At 42.1% G+C, this 25370-nt stretch overlaps 1 protein-coding gene across 1 annotated transcript in view; it reads left to right on the plus strand.

The window, feature by feature from the left end:
• LOC113944712 (protein AHNAK2-like) overlaps positions 1 to 25370 on the plus strand; it is a 62304-nt gene that overhangs the window by 23377 nt on the left and 13557 nt on the right.

Here is a 25370-nt window from a genome sequence, read left to right on the forward strand (position 1 = left end):
GCTATTTCAACTTCAGGGCAACTTTAGAGAACTTCAGTTATTTTTGGTAAGTTTGTTTTTTTTTCTTAAAAGACAAACCCCTCTCTCTTTCTTTCTTTTAAATCTCTGATGCAGATTGCACAAGTTTGCAATAGATGATGGGCTTTTAAAAATGCAGAGAGATGTGGGTGTGTGCATTTTGCGTCCTTTGATACAGAAACTGGACTTTCTGATTGTAAAGACACAGTGTTCCCAGCGGCTAGACTTGATAAGCGAAACCTGAAGATGCAGTGTGTTAAACGATACCGCTGGGGGAAAGTGTGCCCACAGCTTCCACCAAGGTGCATCCCACCTGGCGTAAAGCTTTGCCTCTTTCTGGTGTATGGGAAGAGGTGAGATCAGGGATGAACAACTGTGTTCAGCTTGATAAAAAGTTTCTAATCCATGTTTTTAAAGCAGGGGTTTCAAGCTTGTGCACTAAGCCTCCCAAAGCTTTCAGAGGGATGTTGGTTTTCAGTCCTGTACACACCCCTCCATTCAGTAATCTCTATTCCAGATCATGCACGCTGTTTTTCTTACTTCCTCTGTCTGTATACTTAACCCGTCGGACAATCTCAAAGATAGTGAAACTCTTTTGTAGTGCAAAGAGCCAGTCCCAGTTGTTGCAATGAAATGCAGGGTGCAAATAGCAATTTTCTTACAGTAAAGTTGGTTTCTGACGAATATGAGCTTTCTGTTATTTGTTTTTTCCACTAGATATGTCTGGATTTTTATAGTATCTGTGCTTCTACAAGAGGAATTCTATTTGTGTGGATATTATATCTCAATAGATACCATTCGCAATATATATATCTCAAAGTATACTGCCTTGGCACTAGGATCTCTGAATGTTCATGGAATTTGAAACTAAGATTAACCTTGAAGCATTTAAAAAGCAGATCCATAACCTTGTCAGTAGAAGTTGGATCCTGTAAGTGTCCACTGTGAGGCTGCTGAGGCTAGTTCACGAAGTGCTGGGAAATACACAGGGTAAAATTATTCTGTCCACCTGTCTAGGGTCTGTGCCCCATCCATGTACTCTGATATGTTTCTGGACACATGAATACAGGTGATCAGAAGTAAAATTTGTATCTATAGCCACCTGTAGAGAAAATGAAAAGTATGTTTTCCTAAAGCTTTGATAGAAAAGAGAGAAAACATTCCTCACGTGAGAGAAAAGACCAAAAGTCGCTGCTACAACAAAAATAACCATCATTCTTTATAATTTATGACACAAAACATTGGAAGGTGACTTGTAAGAGACATGGTACTTAGCTTATGATCACCTGTTGCATGCATGAGGGAAAACGTCTAAGTATTGCCATGCTATATCTCTTATTACAGTAAAGAAAAACTATAAGAAGTTTTGCATATCCAAGCAAATCAGAAGTAAAGCAGCTTAGAACAGCCAATTTGCTTCCAAAATCTCTCCTAACATAGGTCAAAGGTCCAACATAAAAAAGTTTGAGATGTTTAACAGCACGGTAAAACCTATAATGTCTCAGAATTTACTAGGTTTTATTAGCTATGTTTAAAAACGATAAGTGTGACTGGAACTTTTAATTGCAGAAAACCTATAACAATGGACTTAACAATAACTCTTCGGCAGTAAACTGAAAACTATAAATCCGCGCCAGGCGCTCTGCAGTGCTGACATGCTCCATGATGGCTGGAGCTTTTCTGTGGAAGCATGTGGATTTGTTAGCTAAAACTGCATTTTACTATCTTTGGTGTGGCACTCTCGTAAAGTAAACTCTACTATTAGATTATGGGGCTTGTGTAAATCTCTGACTGAAGTCGGTTTGACTCTAGTCAGTGCTCGTAAGCAATCCATCGAGGATGGCTGCCTTCCAACCTCCTCTGCAGCAGGTGTTAATGTCTTTTCAGTCGGACGGGGCAGCGGTAACTTCTGGCAGTGCCTCGCCAGGGGTTTGGAGATGGCACGTATTCTCTGCTTTTAATTGTCTTGGACCGCTCAATCTGTATTCGCAAAACTATGAGGTCAACGTGCCTCTATTCGCTTTTGGCTGTACTTGAAGCTCATCACTGAAACAAAATCCAACAGTCTGTAATACATGGTTATGGGAATAGCTACGATCTGAGTTAACCTCCTGTTGGCTTTGGCGGGTTCAGTGCCCCGTGCTCAGAGGCGCCCTTCTCCAGGAAGCCACACCACGAACTTCCCAGGCAGTTCACTCAACGTTGTCACTGTGAGTGGAGGGAGCAGGGCATACAGCAGCGGGGGTCTTGCTGGAGTGTCATGTCCTGTATGAAGCCACAGGAATGTGGCTTTGAATCTCTGAATATAGAGCTTTGGGTTGGTTTTTTTCCCTGAAGTTTTCTACTAGGGCAAAGAAGTCAGTTCATCCTATGCAAGTGTGAAACACTGAGGGATTTAAGTAGGATTTTTTCCCAGGGTTCCTGACATTCGGAGACCTAAATAATCAGAATATAAGGCAGTGTATCTGAAAGGTATGAAAGCTTACAATCTGACTAAATATTTTAGTAAATAGATTCAATCTATTTTTTACATCTAGCTATATTTGCATTCCCTAAGGTCACTTACATTAGGGAGCATCAAAATATGCACCGCAGAGTTTTCACCTCTGAAAAAACATCTCACTGTGTTTCTGGGCTCTGTATTGCAGGTTCAATGCAAGCCAGTAAGGCTGCAAAAGGCCTTATCATTAGCCCTGTTCTGAGCAAGAAGGGGCCTAGCACTCTGCACCAGCACAGGCAGACCAAGCAAGGGCAAGCATTTGCTTTCAGGCAGTTTGCCATGTCCCTGACCCCCAGCGCACTAAAAAACTCTTTTCCTGACAAAAGCAGCTAACAACTACTGCCTTTTCTGCTTCCCTTAGCTGTAACTTCCAATCTGGCCAGCAGGCTTTTCCCTCCACAGCCAAGTGGTGGAGCAGCACTGAGATATGTAGGGGATTCATCTCTGGATGGAGCTAAGATTAAACCTTACCAAGACTAGGTTACCATCTCTCCACATACAACAGAAGTCAAGGCAACACTCTTGTGGCAAGAAAGGTCCTTTGGATGACTCCAACTGTGTCTAGCCATGGTGTGGGAGAATTATGGCTGCACCAAGAGAAATTTGCTAAATCCATGCTTTCGTTCATCTCACGCTGGCCTTCAGAGTCAAGGCTGGAATTCCTTATTTTGTATTGGAAAACAAAACTTCAGGCTAGGAGAGGACCTTTCATATACTCAGTACTTCCTACCAACATGTTTACTTCCTGAAAGGAGACTACAGGTAGTCAAATATCTGAAAGTAACCGCTGACTTACTGCAGAGAATGGGTCTACAGTTTTCTGTCAGGGAAGGGGAACCCACAGGTTCACCATCCAAACCTGACCAAATGTGTAGTCCAGAGTGACTGGAACAAGTCAAAATATGTTAAGGTTATTATGCCATGTAAGTAATAAATAAACCAATATAATTGATAGAGGACTCATCAGTTAGGGACAGCAGCTCTGCAGGGAGTGAGTCCCAGGCCATGGTAACAGCCTAAATCACAGTAGAATTCCATGAAGCAGGAATGTGAGTGCCTGAAGAAGAGCAGGCACCAAGCCCACTTCATCTGCCCAATAAAGATAGCAGTGTCTTCAGAGGGCAAAGTTATCTGTTTTTCAAAAACACAAACAAGGAGATAAGGTTTATATGATTTCCAAGCCTGCTGATAAATACTCAAGACTCCAAAGTCACAGTAACTGCTCTTCTCTGCTGGGCAAATGTTGTTTCTTCTCTGTAGTTAAGAGAACAAACATCACTTGATTTTGATAGTGGTGGTCTGTGCCTGACATTCACGGAGTCAGGGGAGCAGCTCTTATCCATGCAGCCCTCTGATTTTAAATACCTTTCTACCTGCCCACTGACCTCCCAGTTCTTTCCCCTTGAAGAATGGTATATTTGCAGCCTCAGCCAACCAGCACTGAAAAGCAAAGATTTCAAGCTGCACATATTTATTCCCATTTCTACAAGTCCTAGCTAAATAGTCTAATGAACTATTACACATATAAAATATTCCACCTTGCAATGAGTTCCGAAAGCTCACACATTTTATTAGTCCATATATCCCCATTTTTCCTAAGATTCCCATACTCCATACCAGCCCTAGAAAGCTAGTGTCATTTGGGTTTCCACAGGTCCCCTTTTCAATTACTTGCTGCATGATTTGTCTCAGCTCTTGGACCTTTGACTGTCAGCCAGGCACAATGCTTTACTTATCCCTCAAAATAAGTACATGAAGGAGCTTTTCCTTGCCTCCTGTATTTCTCTTTTTAGAGCCAAAGAACCAGCCATAGAACAATTACTTGGAGGACTGATTTCCAAAATGGGAATTTCATCCTGAAGAAGAAATTCAAAGGACATGCATGCAGGACCAAAAATTCAATGGGATAGTAACTTTTCTATGCAGCAAGAGCAGCTTGAACTGATGTTTGAATTATATTCTGAAGGAGGGAAATATCTGAATGGGATTAGGTATTGTCACTTTGAAAATCAGAAATCAGCTTTTAGTGAACCTCAAAGAGGATAGCAACTCTTTCCAATATTAGTGATTCTATGTTTCCACGTGTGTGGGTTTATTATAAGATGTATGAGATGAAGATCTGTGAAACTAGCATGAGAAAGGTAGCGGCTTCAATTGCTGATGTTCCCTGATATAAGATGAGCTTTCCCTATTTCTGCTTTTAAAGTCAGCCCAAAGCACATAATTTACAAGAACACAAAAATGTCATTAAGCATTCCCCAAATATTTTCACATGTGTCAGAGCTGATCTGATTTATGCTTCAGTGAAAGGTTGCATTGATTTTTATATGAACTATGTCCTCACACTACTTAAGGTTGACTTTTTCACATAATGGACTTCATTATGAGAAAAAAATTGTTTGCACAATGAATAAATAGCTCAGACAACTTATTGCCTAAATAACGAGTAAGGGCCCATTTTGGAGGCAAATGGGGCATTTTCACATGAGAATGATTACACGCAGTACTTGGGTTCAGGTTGTGATGCCAACTTACTACTCAGGTTTTCTATGAACAGACTAGACTGGTAATGATGGGTAATATGTTCTTAGGCTCTGCTATCAGTCCCCTTTTTTGGAGCATCAACTATGTAAATGGTGTAAAACAGACTTTGAAAGTTATTTCGCATACAGGTATTTATGAGGGGACATTCCAATGATCTACAGAGCCGAATGGAGGCAGGACCCCCACAGAACTGTTGTGAAAGGAATAAATTTAGTAATGGCACTGTGATCTTACATCTGTATTGGGATTATATGTTCACAGTGGATTTAACCGCTGCTTCAGTCAGTCTAAGAGCAATCTGTGAATGAAAGGGTTTGGATAGAGATAGTAGGAGAAATCATGTTTTTCTTCTTAAAATTATCCTTCCTTAGAGATTAAAAGGAGCTTTTGGATAACTGTACTGGGTTATGCCAGGAGAGCTCATCACAGAGATTAGTGCATTAACTACATAATTATAATGTATACATTGCATTCTTTACCAACCAAATGTATAAACCTTATTTAGTCTAAATAAACCTTAAAGCCCAGAGAATAAGCCTAGCACTTGCAGATAAGCTTAAGCATGAATGTAATCTTTCCTAAATAGACCAGCTCTTTTCTTAGAAAGAAAACAGGGTGCTCAGCGCATGTGACAACAAATCATCCCTGGGTCTCATGGTGAGGAGATCAGAGCAGCCATCAGGGTCTCCAAGGAGCCCAAGCAAACTGTCCGCAGCACATTTTCTTCGGAGCTCTGCCCAGTGCTTCCCCCTCCTTCTCCCCCTTTCTCCCTTCTTCTTCTTTCCTGCCGTGGATAAACAGCCCCAGTCCTGCAGAACCACTCACATCCCAACCGCATGGTCAGCCCTAGGCCATGGGGCTCCTCCTGGAGACCTGGACCATCATTCCCCTTCTACTGCTGAGCACAGCAGAACTGAGAGCATGGCAGGTATGTGGATGCATGGAGTATCCCTGTTCAGATGTCAGACTGCTCAGAGGAGAATGGAAAATACATTCCAGACTGGCAGGATCTTAGCAGCAGTAGGTAGGGGGAATCCAGTAGCACAAATGTTGTTTGGAGGGCAACAGTGTTTTGTCATTTTGGGGCCAGCATGAACAGGTACATGTGTCAGCAGCAGTTACTGTGCATCAGTCAGTCCCTGGTAAGATGATGTCCCAGCCAACCCATGGGCTCTGGAGCACTTTGTACAAATTCAGAACTGCCTCTCTCTCCTGGTTTAAAAAGTGACACGTCCCTCTCTTTCAGCATAGGGAGGCTTTTCCAGAACAGTGCACGGTGCAGCAGCACAGAAGGCTGTGGCAGGCAGATGGCAGAGCAGATGGGTGATGGTGCAGCAGGTTGGGTGTTTGCAGGCAAGCAAATGGTGCTCAGAGTGGCAGTGCAATGCTGGCAGGGTCATTCAGGGCAATTGTCACTGGAGGGACACAAGGTGCTCTGGAACAGAGGGGTTGAAGTAGCTGAGTCAGATTAACTTGTTGGATGTGGACCATAGCTGATGGCAAGGCTTGGGTAGGAAAACCTGTGGAAAAAACCCTGACTTCCTATTTTCAGTTTCTAGACTTTTATTCTGAAGAAAAGTTTAAATTCATGCAGCATCTGTGAAGGAAGTTTGTGACAGGCCCACCTTGAAGTCCTTTGGAGGCTGGTATCTCTGGGATCAGTGTGTTTGGCAGAGGCAGTGTTGAGGGAAGATACCTTGGCAAAAAGACAGGATTAGGAGTAGGGGAGACCACAGCACTCCCTGCCACCACAGCCTGCTGCCTTGGCAAGGCTGCCTAAAGGTGCCTGCAAACCCTCGGGGTGCTGTGATGGAGTCAAAGACGACTCCAGAACAGGGGCAGAAGCAAATGGCATGGAAAGAAAACCAGTGATTCTGGATTATTTTTCAAGGACACTGAGAGAGCAGCCAGCAGGGCCACACACAGACACGTCCAACCAGACCAGTGAAAACCAGTGTGGGTGAGACAACCTCATGCAGCAAAACCTTCTCCTTCTCCTTACCCCCATGGACAACCACAGCAGCCCAAGGAAACTCCTTGTAGGTGTTGCAGCAAACACTGGTGCTGTGGAGCTGTGTTGCACATCAGCAGAGAGATGCACCGCAGTCCTTGCAGTGGTTGGTGTGTGTGTGTGGTATTTCTGCTGCCCCCGCCATTCTCAGCTTTGTTTTATTAATTTATTTACACTCCTTTATGTCTGGGGCTTATTGCTGGTTCACTTTCAGTCTCTACCCTGCTTTGAAAGATGGGGATTGGAGTCAGCAGATCTCCACCCTGACGTTTGATAGGGAAGCAATGCTTTTGCAATGCTCTCCCAAGTTGTGAAATGCACTGAAAACTGGTCTTCTGTCAGCAGTCCTTTGTATGTGGGACTGCAGGTAAGCTCAGGTGCTGCACAAACATCTCTCCACTATCACACTGTTATTTCATGGCCTGGGCTGAGAAAAGTCAGGCCCCTGCACAGCCACTCACAGATACAGCCCACGGGTCTGGGGCTTTCATTTGCACCAGGGCAAAGGGAGGGGAAAAGAGGTATAAAACCCATCATGAGTGTTTCCCCTTTCCCACAAATCCTTCTCTTTTAAATGCCCAGTAAGGGATGTAGAGGGAGGGAAAACGGTCATCCTCTAATCCAAAACAGGAGCTGGCTGTCATACCAGCACAGACAGACCACGCCAACTCCTGCACTAACTCTGCTCTTGCAAGGAGACAGAGATGGACTGCGATAAGGTTTTGGCTCTCGGACACACTTGGAACTATGGGCAAGGCCAGCCAGAGCCTGTGCACTCAGGGAAAGGGAGCTGGGACTTGCTAAATCGGCCCTGACAGATTGCAGCAAGGAGCAATGTCCTTGACCTGGCTTCAGTAGCTTTGAGGAGAAGGAGTGAGAGCTTCCTGCTCTGCACTCAGCAGTGTCTCAGGCATGAGGGCAGGCTCAAATCTGTCAAAGTTACTGGTGTTGCACAAAAATGGCACAACCCAGCCATGTTTGTCAAGACCTATTCTGGTCATTTGTTGCTGCTGCAGACTGATGGCAGGTTAAGGTCCCCACTGTGTTAAGTGATACGTAGCCTCCTGCCCAGGTGTGCCTTGGAGGACTTAAAAGCTTTGTGTCAAGCAAGTTGAGCAAAATGGAGGTGACAGTAGTGAGGAAATAGTGGAAACAGTTCTGCAGAGAATGAAGGATGGCTTTTATGGGCTGCATTTTTGTTTGTTTCGTTGTCTAGAAGATCTCAGAAATTCTTGTTCATAATAAAGCCATGTTGGCTGGAACAAAGCTGTGGATGTAGTTATGTAGCATGTGGGTTTGTGCAAAGTGCTCATGGTGGAGGCACATAGTATAAGAGCATATAGCAGGAGCATGAGCACTGTGACCTTGCCATGTGTGGGATCTCCTGCCGCTGTTCTGCAGAGGAGCAGAGGCCTCTGGCAGGAGACTTGAATGCAAAATCTGGAGGATATTTGTTTTCTAGGCAAGAAAAATGAAGGAGTTAAAGTGTTTTAGGCAACCTGCAGCTGCTAAAGTTTTTGTTTCCACTGTCATGCCCCTTGAGTATTTGGGGGAGAGGAGGATACAGTGTGAAATGCTGTGTTTCTTTTTAACTTCTGTCCAGCTCCCCTGAAGTGCCTTTGATAGGCAGAGCAGCACACTGGCAGTGGAGTTATAGCAACAGCAGCACAACACCTACAATCCCACCTGGATTTGTATGATGACAGGTAGGAAGAATGGAGTGGCATTCACCTTGAGGGCAAAAAACCAGGCAAGTAAGAATGTGTTCAACTGCTCAGAGACATGGACTCACCTTGGGCTGACAGCAGTAAGGATATTTTGCTGACAGGGCATGACATATTCCATGGAAATGGGATTTACATTGCTTTTGGAAATTATATGGATGTGGCCCACCGTACAGACACCAGAGATAGCTTAATGAGCAAATTTTAAATATTTGGACATTCTGTTCAAAAAATTAATGAATGGAAAATTAATGCTAATTAGCTATCAGTCCTTCAGCAGACCTGAGTGGGTTCAGTGCAAGAAACATCCTGACAGACCTTCCTACCTTTCCACAAAGTAAAAAGGTATAGAGGCTTGTTTTAAATCTGTACTTACAAAAATCATGGTGCAGTATTTTACTTTAAAAAAAAAAAAAAAATTGATCAGTCTATTCACTGCTTGGCTGAGCTGCTGTCATGGTTTAATCACAGATATCAACTCAGCCCCACAGAGCCTTTTGCTCGTCCCTCCCCACGTGATGGGATGGGGAGAGAATGGGAAAAGTGAGAAGACTCGTGGGCTGAGATAAGGACAGCTTAATAGATAAAACAAAAGCCACACATGCAAGCAAAGCAAAACAAGGAATTTATTCACCACTTCCCATTGGCAGGCAGGTGTTCAACCCTCTCCTGGAAATCAGTACTCCATAATGGTGACTGGGCAAGACAAACACCATGACTCTGAATGTGTCCTCCCCCTTCTTTTTCCCTCAGGTTTATATGCTGAGCAGACACCATATGGTCTGGAATATCCCTGTGGTCAGTTGGGGTCAGCTGTCCCAACTGTGTCCCCTCCCAGCTCTTTGTGCACCTCCAGCCTCCTGACTGGTGGGGTGTTGTGAGGAGCAGAAAAAGCCTTGACTCTGTGGAAGCACTGCTCAGCAATAACGAAAACATCCTTGAATTATCAACACTGTTTCCAGCACAAATCCAAAACACAGGCCCATACCAGCTACTATGAAAAAAAATTAACTCTACCCCAGCCAAAACCAGCACAGTTACGAAAATCGCATTTTTGTAATTAGTGGTTCTTTGCAAAGTCATGAAATATATATATTCTATATATATATATATATGCACAATGCATATCTGTATAAAAGCAGTATGTGCTTAAATGAGTTTTGCACTGATAGGCTACTTGGCAAAGAAATCACTTCTAGTTGTCCATTAGGGCTGGATTCAATAGAAATGTTGGCTGACTTCACTGCAAGCCTTGGAAACCATCGGAGTATTCAAGGCTTAGGCAGTCAGATGCCTGCTTTAATTTCTATTGACAAAGGAAAAGGAGGGATGAGTAAATGTAAAACATTTCCTTCCAGCATTGAGCTAAGAGAGGCAGCGTGGTGCAGAGAGGAGGTGGAATCCAGGACATCTGGGTTGTATTTATTGCTGACTCTGCTGCCAACTTGCTTTGTGACTTTGAGCACGTCTTTTTTTTCACTTTGCTATCTTATTTTCTGCGAGGTGGGGAGAGTTTGCCTTGTTTCGCATGGCGCTCTGGGCAGGTGACCACGATCAAGATGCTGCAGTTGCCAAGTTGGCATATTCATATGTGCCAGGCAGTGCTGTCTGGGTGAGAGATACCCCAGAGAGGTGTGAGGGGTAGCTGTGCCTTTTGAGAGCCCAAAGAGAAAGATGTTAATTAAGTAGCATCACACCTGCTTAAACACAGATCCATAAATATAAGTAACCAGTGCCTTCTGTTACTACTGATCGGAAAGTCATTTGGACCTGGAGTTGGGTTGGCAACCTCTATCTATGATCTCTTATTTCATTTGCTATAGCAATCCCAGGGAAGAGGCAATTGCTTTTGGGATAAATCACAGGGAGTGAGGTAGATGTTTTGAAATGGTCTCTGTATTGTGCTTCCAGTACCCAAAGCTGTTTTCAGGATCTCAGCGCAAAGGAAAGAAGCCTGGCAGCTTCCTTTCTTTCTTTTCTGTATTATATGTTTTCTGCCAAATGTGAAGAACTGAAGAAGCATGTGAAAGCAAAGAGAGAGTCATATATGGCCTTCTCCATGTCACCAGCAATGGCTCCATTGTCCAGCAGTGATATTTAGGCTATAGCTGGAAAACTTTTGCCTATCTCTTATTTGCCTTTGTTTCTCGCTTAATACAACAGTGATGTCTTAATGCTACTTGCTGTATACATCAATAGAGTTCATGGCTAATCTACAAAATGCTTGCATTCTTTTGTAAAAGTATTTACTCTTACAAGGATGCAGGCATGATTCCTGTGAGCAGTGATGTGTGCTCTGCTGGATTTTACAAGATGGAATCAAAGCTGATCTCAGCCCATATCACAGTCTGAATTACAAGATTAATATGATGTAACATGCCATGTATCAGCTTCATTGAGGCCAATGGATGTCTTGCTTGAGTAAGCACAGAAAGAAATCTCAATACTTCAGCATTTGATCCTGTGGCACTAAATGACCAGCAGATATCATCTGAGTCCTACTGGTTTTTGCAAGCTTCCATTTATGGCAGTGTCCTGACTATCCTACTGATGGGTCAAGGTGTCTTTCATGAACCCTCCTGGAAATACCTGGAACACAAGAGCTTGGGCAGACCTGCCTCTCCACAAAGCTGTACATGATCTCAAGACTGTGAAGTGTCAGTATAGATGATGAAAGAACTTGCCATGGGTTGTGATAATCATGTGCCTTTATGCACAGTACAAATCTGTGAATAAATATGCAATATACAGTCTAGAGCCAGAGCAATTAATAAGGAAGCATTAATAGTAATTGATCTGATCTATAGACTCTACAGCAATATTCCCCTTTGTTTTTTTAACCTATGAAGGAAAGAAGTTATTAAGAATAATAGGGCAACACTAGTATAAATTTTACCTGGCAAAATGTAGCTTTGTTGTAACCTGTCGTAGTTTAGTTGTATTGATTTTCTCTCCTCTGCAGGGAACATAAATGTATTCTTCTTCCAACAGGAACATATTTGGCAACCTGAAACAGTCAATTGACCTGGGGTGCAAGACACCTGGGTTCAAGCTCTGATTTGGTGGGTAATGCCGTTGCATTGCCTCTCTGCTTCCCTCTCTGTCCGTCCTCCTCTCCCTTTGGCTCTCTCTGTTAGTTTGACAGAAAGCCCTTTGGGGCAGCATTGTTCTCCATTGTGTATTTGTACAGCATAATGAGGTGTCAGTCTTGGGACAGGCCCTTGGAAACTACCAAGGTATAAATGGTAATAGAAATTAATTAAGTGAATACCAATGTCCTAGGTGTCAAGGCAGAGTGTAAAAATGATCTCAAGTGAAGTGGTCTGAACGTTTTAAAGTGTGATACAAAGCTTCTCCAGAGTTCAGAGGCTTAAATCCATCCCTTAACATGCAACCAGGACTTCCTGCAACATTCTGTTGTCCTGCACAGGCAACTTTGTGTTGTGAAGTAAAAGCTCTATTTGAATCACCGTGGGTTAAAGGTGGTTATTCCCACAGTTCCCATTTGCTAATGTTTTCCACTCATGATGTTCTCCTCTTTTAATGTTCATAGTAACTCATGCCAAAAAAGGTGTTTCCTATCATGTTCTCCTCACATTGTGTGTTGTGGTTTTGGGATTTTTTTTATTCCCTATTTTAAATCCCCAGAGAGCTAAGGTTAGTCATAAACACACTTTTGGCTATCAGATTCGTGTGTGGTTTGCTATAGCAACAAACAAAAGCATTAGTCAGAAACTGGCATGAAGCTATAAACACATATTTTTTTGTGATATTACCCAGAGTGAGCTTAATTTATCTGGTACACTGTTGCCACACAACTGCATCATATTTAGACTATTATCCTTGTTGAATAGGAACTTAATAGAAAACCCAAATAATGTGTTACAGAGAAACAAGCAAGTCTGTTAACTGATGTTGTCTGAAGACAACTGATGTCATCTGAAGACGACAGCCAGATTCTGCTACTGCACTGCTGTTAATTCAGCTGAACACCTTCAGAACACAAATTTAGGTCAGAGAACAAAGTCTGAATCGATGTCTATGAAATAAGAGGAAGATTATAATCAAAAAATAAAATCTTGCTTTGCCTTTGCTGTTTTCACCCCTGTAATTCTACTGCAGCAAAATGATTAGAGGCAGGTATTATCAGATTGCGGTAGATGGTTTAAGTTTGCTGCCAGCACACTTGGAACACGTTATCTGCAGCATGGCAGGGAGAGCAAGGCTTGGGTAGAGATAGTCTCCCTCTGGTTGTGCCTACGCAGCACTGGGAAGGTGCCACTTGTGCAGAGCCAGTGTCAATCCAGCCCGTCTGGGGACAGGAGGAGTGGCTTGTGTAGTAAGCACTGGCTTCCCTGGGGAGTTGGTTGGGTTTGTACAGCGTTCACTGAAATCCCACAGCTAGAGAGCTACTAGTCCCTGAGCCAGCTATTTTAAAGGTTGCCCTGAAGGCTCTACAGAACTGGTGATTTTTTTGCCTAGGCAGAGTAGGCACATTCCTGCTTTATTCCAACCATTTGTCTTCTTTTCCCTGCACCTTTTCAGGAACATGAGCCCTGCTCTGTTTTGACAGCTGCATTTAATAAAAAACATATGCATGAAAAATGTGTTTTCCAGTATTCCTGAGCTGGCACTGCTCTGCAAGGAGAGCTTAAACTTCCCTAGAAATTATTCAGACAGATTTTCAGATCCCCCTCTTCGAACATGGAGCTGTGAAGTGTTCCTTACCTCCCTTCTGCAGAGGTGTGCAGAGTAACAGAGATTTAATACCCACACCTACCCAAGTGATACGAGTAACAAAACCATCAGAGCCTCCTTGTACCAGCCAATCCAGAAGTTGTTAACTGGGCCAGTGGTTCCAGCTGCAGGGGATAAACCTGCAGTAACATGTTACTTCGCACATGTGTGCTGAAGCCCTCTGAGAATGGGCCTTTGAAGTCCAGGTATCAAGAACCAGACCTAGCACCAAGCATTGGCCAAGCTGTGTTTAAAAACAAAGAGCTCTTTTCCCAAATCAAACTCATAACAGGAGAACATGCCCCAGGAGATCCTGCATTTTAGCCCTGACCCTGTTCACTGTGCTTTGCTCAGTGTTGTTGATCTGGGTCCTACACACATGAGACCCTGGCCCAGGTGTCTTTTCAAAACCTTTTGAAATAATTTTTCCATGGTAGATTTACCTGTTGGAAAAGTGCAAAAGGACATGTTTTTCAGTTAGCAGCTCCTGAAGCAGGACTTCAGGAGGCTTTGAGCAACTTGGTCTAGTGGAAAGTGTCCCTGTCCATGGCAGGGGGCTTGGAATGAGATGATCTTTAAGGTCTCCTCCAAAACACTCCATGATTCTATGATTTTATAACTTACTCTGGTCTATGTGTTGGTTATCTTTGCTCTTGTCACATCTGTGCCCATTGCACCAAACCCTGCACTTGATTTCTCTGAAAAAAGGAGAGTTCTGGCTGTTTGTCTTCTAAGATCAGCAGAGCACTTTTCTGTTTCCTTTATTCTCTTTTGGTCAAATGGGGACAGACCTTCTCCACAAGTGTTCAAACTGTGATTAAGTAGTGTTCAAAGTAGTTGCAGCGAACAAACAAATTCTGCTCTCAGTGTAGTTGCAGAATTCTGTCAAAACTGGCCCCAACACCACTATATAAAGCAAATATTTCAGTCACCGCCAAAATGTTATTGAAATCTCAGTCCATGGAGGGCTTTTGGACTGCAGTATTTAAAAATGTCACAGTAAGACGTTTCTGTTTTAGACAGGATAATTTCACGGTAGCAATTGTTCTCCTTTTCTGACTTTATTGACTACAATCTGTGCACAGTGTGCGTTAAGTTGTGCAGAGTGCAAGGAATATGCTGAGTTGGAAGGGACCCACAGGAGTCCAACCCTTAGCCCTGCATAGGACCATCCCTGAGAGTATGTCCCCCCATGTGTCCAAGAGTACCGTCCAAATTCTTCTCAAACTCAGGCAGGCCTGGTGCTGTGACCCTTGGCAGCCTGTTCCAAGTGCCCAGCCACCCTCTGGGTGAAGAACATTTTTCTAATATCCAACCTAAACCTCCCCTGACACAAATTCAGGCTGTTCCCTCGGGTCCTGTCACTTGTCACCACAAAGAAGAGATCAGTGTCTGTCCCTCTTTCCCTCACGAGGAAGTTGTAACTGCAATGAGGTCTCCTCTCAGTCTCCTCTTCCACCTTCTTTAGGAGAAAGCAGTAGTCTCTCTGCTGCACACAGTGAACTGCAGCCCACAGAGAGCAGAGTCCTCACTGGGGCCATTGGATCAGGCAGGGTGCAAAAGAGCTAAGTAGTAGAACGCCACTGGTTTAAAAATACTCTTTGCAAGGATGTGCAGCAAACCCTACAGATGGACTTAAGGATGTCTCCAGGTGCCTCCCATTCTTTCCTCTTGCACTCAGACTCTTCAGAGTTCCTCAGATCAAGGTGGTCACTGCTATTCTTCAAAGTGGAGACAAGCCACTGGATTTAAATGCACAGGTTTAAATGACTCTCAGATCTGCCGCAAATAGGTGGATCTGACTCTTCTCTCTGGAGGCTTCTTCAAAGACTGTAACTGAAGTCCCCGGAGTCTTCATTTTGCTTATACTGGCTTTGTATTGGTACAAGGCTGTTTTATTTCAGTGGAACCCTTGATTCAGCTGAATAGCAAAATGTAATTTACTCTCCTTTATATATTAGTCTGAACCCAGCAGAGCTATTCATTGAGAAAAACCTTACCATGTGCCTTTAAAAAGAATGAGTGCTTTTTTTTAAGAGTCAAAAAATACTTAAACCTGAGCGTGAACAGACCATTATGATAAAGAAACAGTCATTTCCATAAGATATTTTTGTAATACAGAGAGGCTCTGAATCTTTGGAATCAGATTTAGGGTTGATAATCAAATCCAAGAAATATTTCTCTTAGTGCTTTCAAACAACTCCACCCATCTCAATTCATTCACCAGTTACTACATGGATGAACCACAGTGTAGTTACTTTCTTGCTATTCTAGTCTTTAACCAAAAAGACATCCAGAACTGCAGTAATGAGTCTTTGAACAAATGGTTTCTCCCTGTTGTTTATACTACTCTGTGTGAAACACGAAATTGAAATCTATTTCTTTAACTAAACTGTGTTTTTCTCTAATCTATTAGGCAAGCATGCTGGTTCGTTATTTTTAGGTGCTAGAAGGCACAGAAATAGAAAATCAGTACTTAATTATTTAAAAACCACATGCAAAGATTAATTATTTTTTTTGCAAAATATAATGCACTGACAGTTTGTCGTCATCATCAATTTTTCCTTCTATAACTTAATATGCACTTAAAATTCCAGTGCTTTTCAGTCCTACATAATTATTTTTAATTTCAAAAAGTAAAGATTAGGTTCACAGATTTTATTTGTAGAAGAAGACAATTATCAAAAGACATGTTTAGAAAATGTTGGGGCAAGGTATACATGTGTTAGGGAAAGATGTTCAAAAAAGAGGTACAACCCAGTGGACCAAAATCAAGAGACAACATTTTTAAAAAGAATTTGGTAGGTGACCTATTCAATTCTTTTGAAATCTGACCTTTTTATGACTGAAAACCAAGTTTATAATCCATTTATTCAGGTTTGAATTACACTGATGTGGACAGAGCTATACTAATTTATTTATTTATCTGACTCAGTTTATTTGTAAATGAGCTTTTATGCTTCTGTAAACCCACAGTCCAGAAATTCTCTCTAGTTTTGGAGAGAATCTCCTACTACACAAAACCAAGGAAAATGAGCTGTGCCAAATGCTGTTTTGCTACCACCACTGTTTATTGACAGAAAAGATTTTTATCTTAACAAAGCGAGGGAACTGTTAACTTTATCTTTGATGTAAAATATTTTCCCATAATAATTTTCTGTCACCTTTATCCCGTATCTCTTGTATTACATATACATTAAGGAATTTAAAAGCTTAAAAGATATTTTTTCCATGTGGTGATTTACATCCAAACAAGTTGCACAGGGAATTTACTCTCAAACTGAAAACCTGTTTCCAAGGGCAGATATTTATATAAAAGCCCCCATAAAAGGTTGTGGAAAAACTACACTTTTTTTTTTTTACTGCATTCCTGTTTTGAGAGGGGCTATGCCCAGCATACCAAAGAGATGGCCAAAGTAACATCACTCCATTAATATTACTGTATCTGGGCACCTAATTGTGCACTGAATTTTATCAGTGGAGTAAAGAGAAATAGAAGTCTTCCTAGATCTTAAGACCATAAGGATCATTATATGAACTTTTTCTATATATGTGTATGTATGTATATGTTTATATTTATCTCTAAATACAAAATCCCAAGTCTTCGTTCACGAAGCCTTGTCATGATAATGAAATACAAAAATTTTTACTGAGCATTGATTCTGGTGAGGATATTTTTTAAGCAGTGGTTTTGAAGAGCGTTTTTCAGCAGTTTGGGCTAAAATGTCTGTTTCTAATTTGGAGTGGTAAGTGCCATTTATATAAAGCCTGCATCAGTCGCTTTGGGCTTTTTGCATAATGTTAGTAGATCCTCTATTCTTATTCTTCTCATGAGACCTATTCTTAGGGAACAAACGTGCTTTCTACCAAAACCACTGAGAATTAGCATCTTCCTTTAATGTGTCAGAGAGAGGACAAAGAGTGGTCAGCTTCCCTTGCTACCTCTCCTGGTCAGTACTGGGTTACCTTAAGAGACAGCTTGGGGTTACAGCCACTACTTCTGAAGAAATACTGACTGAGGAATTGAGTCTCAAGGGCTGCCAATCAAGCCTACACAGGCAGAACGATAGTTTTCCATAAATGTATTCATTTGATTCATTTATAAATCTGAGCAGGGCTGTGCTTTGGCAGTAGAACAGGCAATCTGCTCTGGGAGAAGCCTGGATTCTTGGAGGGGTGAATCAGCGAGGAGAAGGAATGTGGAAAAGTTAATTTGTCTGAGCTTTATGGGCCTTATCTGCAATAGGCACCCACCTGCCTCCACTTCTAGGCAAGTCATGGTAAGAGCTGAATTCACAGCTATCTAACAGGGAGGACAGCGGGAATCAACTCCTCACTCTGAGAGGAAGGCAACTGTGCTTCGCTTTCCAAGTCTAGTTTGTTGTATAGATGACGGAGTTTCCTTCTGCGGGAAGAAAACTGCAGCGTGCCTAATCAATATATTGGATAACCAAATAGCTGCAGAGTAGTTCCCACTAGGGTTTCTGAAGCTGGCAAGCGAGAGCTCTTCATTTGCAACATGTCCCTGAAACCCTTCTTAAAACCCAGACCATCCAGATGGACAGTGACACCCCAGGAAATTCTAGCTGGGTATCCATGCAACTATTTACAGCGTGATAGAGACTCAATTACAAGTAAAATCAGTATATCCCAAGAGACAAACTGTTGAGAGTCCCAGGAGAGAAAATTGTTGAGGATTCCAGTGAATTAGACAAGTCTTTATTTCTTTATTTGGCTATGAATTGCTAACTTGCTTTTGCCCCATCCAAAAGGGTGGTAAGCAATTTTGGTTCAGTCCAGGAATTAGAGCATACATAAAAAAATTGCTAAAAAGTGATTCCCTTCTCATACCAACTTTTTGAGAATAGAAGCCCTGCAATCCTGGAAAAATCAGAATTGATAATTATCAGAGAAGGTGATAATTCACTCCATGTGATAATTTACTCCATTATCACAAAAATTATGCAAGGGAACACTGTAGGAATTCATGCAGGAAGTAAAACACAGATTGGAAACCCATTCTGTCACGTAAAACCTGAGAGAGAGGAAAATTCCTGCCTAAAACAAGCAAACACAGAGACACAGGGTAGGATGTTACACCTACCCTCCAGGCAATCAGACAAACTACGGAGGTGATAGAAAACTTGAGCTTCTGAGACAAAACCATGGCACAGGAGAAACAGCACTGAACCTCTGGTTGTTTGCTGGGTGCCATGAGCATTTTCTCTAGCTGACCTTTTCACTCTGCCAGTTGTAGCTTTCATCTAGCAAGAGATAGACTGGGAGAGACAAATTCAGGTATCAACTACTGCTGACTGCTTTTGCTGTTGCTTTTGGACATCACTCTATTCATGTTCTTGCAAGAAACTTTGGTTAAGAGCTTATTTTCAAACTCTATGAAACGTTATTCTGTTTTAGTTAGAGGTGAAATATCAGACTAATGAAATACTTTTGTAAATATCTTATTCTTGTACCAGAAGAATTATGTGGATCTGGCCAAACTACACTTCCTATATAGCCAAGTAACCAATAAATGGTGATAGCTAGATGAAAGTCATTAACCCAGGATCTGGGAAATTTCAATTTGACAATTGAAGAAAAAAAAATCCCTTATGCTTTTCAGGTTTAAATATGACTCATTCTGAGAAAGTCTGTGCAGAGCTCCACCAGAGTGATTTATTCTCATGCTCTGAACTGTCCTATGTATTCTATTAAGTTTATCTTTGCCATCAGAGGAAAGGTGGACCAGTGTAAGAATCAAGAGGTCCTTTCTGATCAGTCTTCCTGAAGGTTTTGCTCCTATTGTGAAGTGTGAGCAGGAATTCTTTTAATAGTTTTAAATCTGTGGGCAGAGCTTATCAATAAACACACACTCACAGGAAAGCCATTCACTCTTCTTTTCATCTGGGGGCTGTTAGTTTCTCTTTTTATGGTAGTGTTTATATCTGTTCTTAGTTGCCAGTGCTCTTCCACATCTTTCCTGATATTAGTCAACCTGTAGAAAATGCTCTATAAAATCCTACAGAGTTCAGTATGGTCTGTAGGGAACCTTAATTCCCGAGTCATTCCTCTACTTGGATGTACTTGGCAGAGCAGAGTACTGTTCCTTTTGATAAAAGCAGGCGCTAACTTCATGGACAAGCCTCTGGCTGGGCAAGGAGGCTCATGATTGTAACTTACATATATATTCTTTTTTCAAAAGGTTTTGAGATGAAATGATTTGAAGGCTTTTAATGAAGTACTCTAACAGCCAACAAGGGCAGCTTAACATACCAAGGCATTGAATCAAAACATCTTGTTCATGCCTTGAATGGAAGGAAACTATTCACACGTTGGTTATTTGGGAGTAGCTGCTCCTTCAGCACAACTGTGCCACAAGCCTCTGCTTTCAGCTCTGAAGGCTGAGCTACATTCATCACGGCACAAGTATGCAGCCCGGGGACAGAGTGCAGCCAAGGGGCATTACCAAACCAGTGCAAAACAAAGGCAGGAGTATAGCTTAAACACCGGCCCAGCTGGTTCTGATAGCATCCCGCTGATAATAAGGCCTGTTAAACCCCTTCAGCAGCAAAATCTTTATCTTCATTCCACAGACTAGCCCTTTGTCTTCATCCCACAGAAGTTTCAGGGTTTGGTGGGGAGGGTTCCACTCCCAGCACAGGGCAGAGGGGAAACACTAAAGGGGAGGTGCTGATCCTCACTTTATCACCTTTTCTGAGGCGGAACGGTTGCTTTTTCCACTGTGTCAGTCGTTCATTTCAGAGCTGACAAGCTGGTTCTTCTAGGTGGAGCTACTGGGTGCCCCCGCTGTCTCCCTGGCAGTGGTTCAAGTGAAGTAACATGACATTCCTGCGATGGAGGGCTGGGAGAGGCAGCCTCCTCCGTGACATTGCGCCCGCATCTCCCCCTTGCCATGTATCCTGCCCAGATAGAGTGACAGCCGCGGCATTCCCGCTGCGGTCCTGCCATGCCCCGGAGCCCTGCCCAGCAGTTGTTGTAACTCAGTCCGTGGGATCTTGCAGGACAATGGAATGAATCCAGGTCTCTGGAATGCACTAGGAAAGCTCAGTAGAAGATGGATGTCTTGATTTTTTTTTCCTGATAGTTTTCCCCAGCACAGTTGGAGCTGCTTACTGGGAATGCCATGAGCCTGCTGGAGCTCATGGTCAAGCCTACACAGACTGTGCAAAAGCCTGTGCCATAAACTGTGCTTTAAACCTCATGGCAGCTTCCTCTAGGAACACAGTACATGCGTAACAAGGTTTATTTGCAGACACTTTCAGATTCTTATCTTTGCAACTGATGCTTGCAGGATCATTTTCCTCCATCATTGCTTGCTTGAAAGTCAGGTGAACTTACCTATCTGAAAAAGTGCTCTTGAGAGGCCAAGATGAATGCCAGGCATGTGCATAGTGTTCCTGTTATCAAGTACTTTCCTGAACTGGGACCCACAATTTTAAATATTCTAACTATTCTAAGTATTCCTTATTTCAAATATAAGAAGTGAATCAGAATGGGCTGCGGGACTTCACAGCAGCACTGCTCAGGCGACTGTGAGAGCTCTGAGGGAGGAAAAGGAATCCCAATAATTCCGATACCTGCAAGAGGAGGAGAACAAGCTGTGGGGGAAAAAAATCAGACACACCACCCCTCTTGAGAAAGGGATGCAATTTTAAAACCAGAAGAAATTCTGAAGCAATTAGCAGTTACTAGCCATTCATGCATGAGAAATAGCAGACCCATGACAGGGTGCCTGAGGGCAGAGGGACAGACAGACTTGCTGGTACAGGGAGAGATGGTTGCGGGAAGAGAGGTCTGATACAGGAGCCAGCTGAAACTGTCCATGACAGCAGCCATGCACATCTTTGTTTACAACAAGACATAAGCACACGAGGGAGCCCCGTGAAAACTGCTGACCTACATGTACGAATTCTTTAGTGGGTCAAACACAGTGCCAACAGTGACAATGACATTAAATTATTACTGCTGTTGTTTGTCTTGCAATTACTCACTCCTCCTTCTCCTTGTTAATAATACAAATCATGTTAGGTGCCTGGAGTACTTTGCACTGTCAGAAAAGACCTGATCTAAAGATGTCCCAGCCTTGCCCACATGCCAAGGCACAAGTCTTCTCGTGCTATGGACTCACAGCTATTAATTTTCATAGTACTGCACAAACAGGACTTTTAGTTTCTTGTCATAGCTTAGAAATGGTAACTAACATACACCAAAATCCTGATAAAGAAAAGGCACAGGTTGTGAGTTTAAGTAACGATAAATGAGTGAGGAAAGCATAAAACTTTTCACCTGTGGACAGATATTTATCATGGATCAGATTTCTATCTGTTAAGAGAAACTGTTTGTTGAAGTAAAGTTGAAGTTGATGCAAGGAAAAGTAATAAAGATAAGAGCAGGTTACTTCAATTCACTATTCATATGCAAACATAACCTTGGTATAAAATCTTAAAAAGCAGAAACCCAAATCTAAGAATTGCAGAGAAAGAGATATAGTTTGTAAACAAAGAAACTGGGATGATCAGCAAAGAACGTTTTTGTTTCTCTTATTAACATCTCTAGTATTCTCATTTGCTGGGTTTTTTTTAAGTATACAGATTACAGTGATTTTAAATGCCAGTGTTCCAAGTAAAGCTACGTTTCTCTTTATACAATACATTAAAGTGCAGTTGATTTGAATTCAATGACACTGTCCTACTTGAAATTTATTATATTGTCTCAAATGTGGTTTTGGAGACTGTTACCCTCTGAATGTGAATACTGAAAAAATAACCTGTTTTTATTTTTTTCTTTGTGGTTTTACCCAGAACAGTCCATCTGGGTTGCTAGGCTAAAGATAAAATATTTTTTAAAAATTGCATTTTGAACAGCAAATACAAATTTCAGTCATATGATATGAAAACGATCCAGCCTATATAACTCCTACTGCTTACTTTCAAAAAATTCCCTTGTTCTGAAGTCAGTTCAGTGGTTATTAGAAGTAGTCACTGATGTAAATTCCATCTTGTTTATGAAAACCTTTTGAACAAAGCATTGATTGTCCAGGGATCATAAAAAAGTTAAAATCTATAAAATGTTGGCATCGCTACTATTTGGGGCATGAGAATGACATGCATATAAATCATAGTTTATTGGCACAGACTTTTATACTCAGAAAGAAGGCTTTGCTGAAAAGGTACTGTAATTCCCCTCTTTTATAGATTTGGTTTTTTAAGTATTCTGAATCAGGAGAAAAATCAGAACCAAATTCTAGTCTGCAGTAGGAATCAAGGACACAACAGGTCTTTTATGGCATGGGTTAACAACTGTAGATGGGCAGTTTAGGCAGAGTTTGGGGAAATCAGGATGTCTGGAAAGGCCTTGGTGTGAAGCTTTGGGAGGAAAAGTCATCCATGTAGCTGACGTCCCTCCCTGCAATCTCAACCACATCTCTGTTATCCTGGGGACAGTAATCTGTTGCTCCATTTTGTAGGAAAGGGCCCTACTATCATCATTTAGGAGAGGTAATGGTTTATTAAAGGCTTTCAGAGGAGTACTCTGTCCCGTTCTACCCATCATGAGTGGGTGAAAGAGGGCTTTTATGTTGACAGATTTTCCTCTTAACAGGAGGGGATTTTTCTAGGGACATTTTTGCAAACCTTGATCTGTAGCCCCTCCAACAAGGACAAGGAGAACAATCTCCCGCCAATACTTGGCTAAGCACATGAAGGCCCCTTTGTGCCTCATACACCACTGCTTTTCTTGATCCATGGCTGGTGAAACTCCTCTCCTGGTGCAGTCCCAGATGAGACATCATCCTGGCAAGGTCTATCTTTCTATATCCACACTGAACAAGAACTGACAGTGTTATTTGTTGGTTTAAAATGGCATCATGGTGGAAAATAAGTGTTCAGGTCTCACTGCACAAAGTGATCTAATTCTCTTGGATTTTATGACAGGAAGATTTTAAAGGTGTTGGTCACCTAATCGTTCTAAGAATGACTTAGTTTTAGAAGCTTCAACTCAGCTAGAACTTGTAGGATAGCTGCAGAATCGCAGTCTCAAAGGGTATGCCCCACTGGATGGTGTAAAATCAACAGTACAGAGTGTACAGGACCATTCTTGTCCTGAGATCAGAGCACCCTGTTCTGGCATTGCTCGAGTTCCAGACAACAGAACTGTCACTGAAGTTACACCAGAGTAAGACTAGAGAAACAGCAGTGAACCAGCCTAAGAAGCCTCACAGCTAAGTCTTTCCTGTTTCTTTTCCAGTAGCAAAATTATTGGCAGCCACCAGGGATCAATGCTGTTGTTAGCACTGAAGTGCTGCACCGAAGAGCAAACACTCCAGCGATCCAAGCAATTTTCTGTTAAGTCATTCTACTGGACTGCAGGGCTTGTGGGTGGGATTATCCCAAGTGAAAAATATGGCAATGCCACAAGACTAAGTCCTTACTATTTCTTGGAATTTTAGTAAGAGCCATAAAATTCATTGTTGGCACCTGAATCTTTAGAAGCACTAAGCAAATTAAACAATCAAGCGTCAATCCTGCAACTCTTCTCCTCATATGATGCTTATTAAAATTCATGTGGTGAAGTGCTCCTTGAATGGATTCCAAAATTTTCAAGCAGAAATGCCTAAAATCAGGTTCATAAGTCCATATCTAAATTTTTAACAAGGTTATGCTCATTTTCCAATTTTCTTGAGCTTCTGAAGATTACAGATTCTAGAGCTTTTGAAAAAAAAAAAAAAATGCCAAATTTTAAGAAGGTTTTTAAACTGAGTTAGAGTCTGCATTAAGACCACTTTCTGGAATTTTCTAGAACTGTCCATCGTACGTGTCAGGACTAGTCCTGTGAAGGCTAAAGGAGGCATGATCTAGCAGCCCTGTTGTGTTCTGGGTTGATTCTAGTTCTCTGGAACTAAGATACCACAGGAGAACTGATTAAGATACTGTGCATATGGCTAATGAGGATAACTTCTGTCAAGTTTGAGACTTGACCCACAGACGGTTATGGGATATTCCCACTGGAAGCACAATATTTCTACTCCCCTTAACAAAGTGGTCCATCATTGATCACAGCCCATGACTATTCCATAACTCTGCCTGTAATAAATAAGTTCATCCTCAAAAAAAGTCAAGGAAAAAGTAAATGTAGGAGATCAGAAAACTGTGAAGAATGACTAGTAAAATCACAGCCAAAATTTTACAAGAGCTTGACCATGTGTGTAAGTCAGAGCCATGGCATACATGCCTAAGTCATGCCAGCTTGTCTGCACACACAGCATGTAATAACCACATCCAGAAATGTTGTGTTACAGCCCAAGGATTCTCCATTTAAAGGAGACAATTAATGAGTTGCACAGTTCTTCTTGTGATTGTCTCCTGTAGTGTTTGATCATAATTTTAAGCCAGAGGATCTGTTCAGGAGAGCCAAAACTACGTATAAATCAAACAGAATCACAGGATATGTTGAGTTGGAAGAGACCCACAAGGATCATCGAGTCCAACTCTGAGGCCTGCACAGGACCATCCCCAAGAGTCACACCATGTGAATGCCTGAGAATTGCAGAACTGGGTGTGAGGGAGCTAGACAGCCTGCTGGCCTGGCAAAACAGTGTTGAGACAGGAAAGACATAGTTATCAGGACAAGGATTTGTGCATGTGTTAGAATAGCTGGTGCATCAGGAAACGTGTAGTTCAGCCACACTGTCCTCTACTGGCTCTCTGAAAACCATGTTTTCATTCATGCTGTTTTCATTTTTTGGTGCCCAATTTAAAGCATTTCAACAGAATCATACTTTCAGAGAGCCCATCTCCTTCATCTCATATCTCTCTGC

Source organism: Corapipo altera, unplaced genomic scaffold (genome assembly GCF_003945725.1).
Source record: "Corapipo altera isolate COAL_440 unplaced genomic scaffold, ASM394572v1 23, whole genome shotgun sequence".
NCBI lineage: Eukaryota > Metazoa > Chordata > Aves > Passeriformes > Pipridae > Corapipo > Corapipo altera.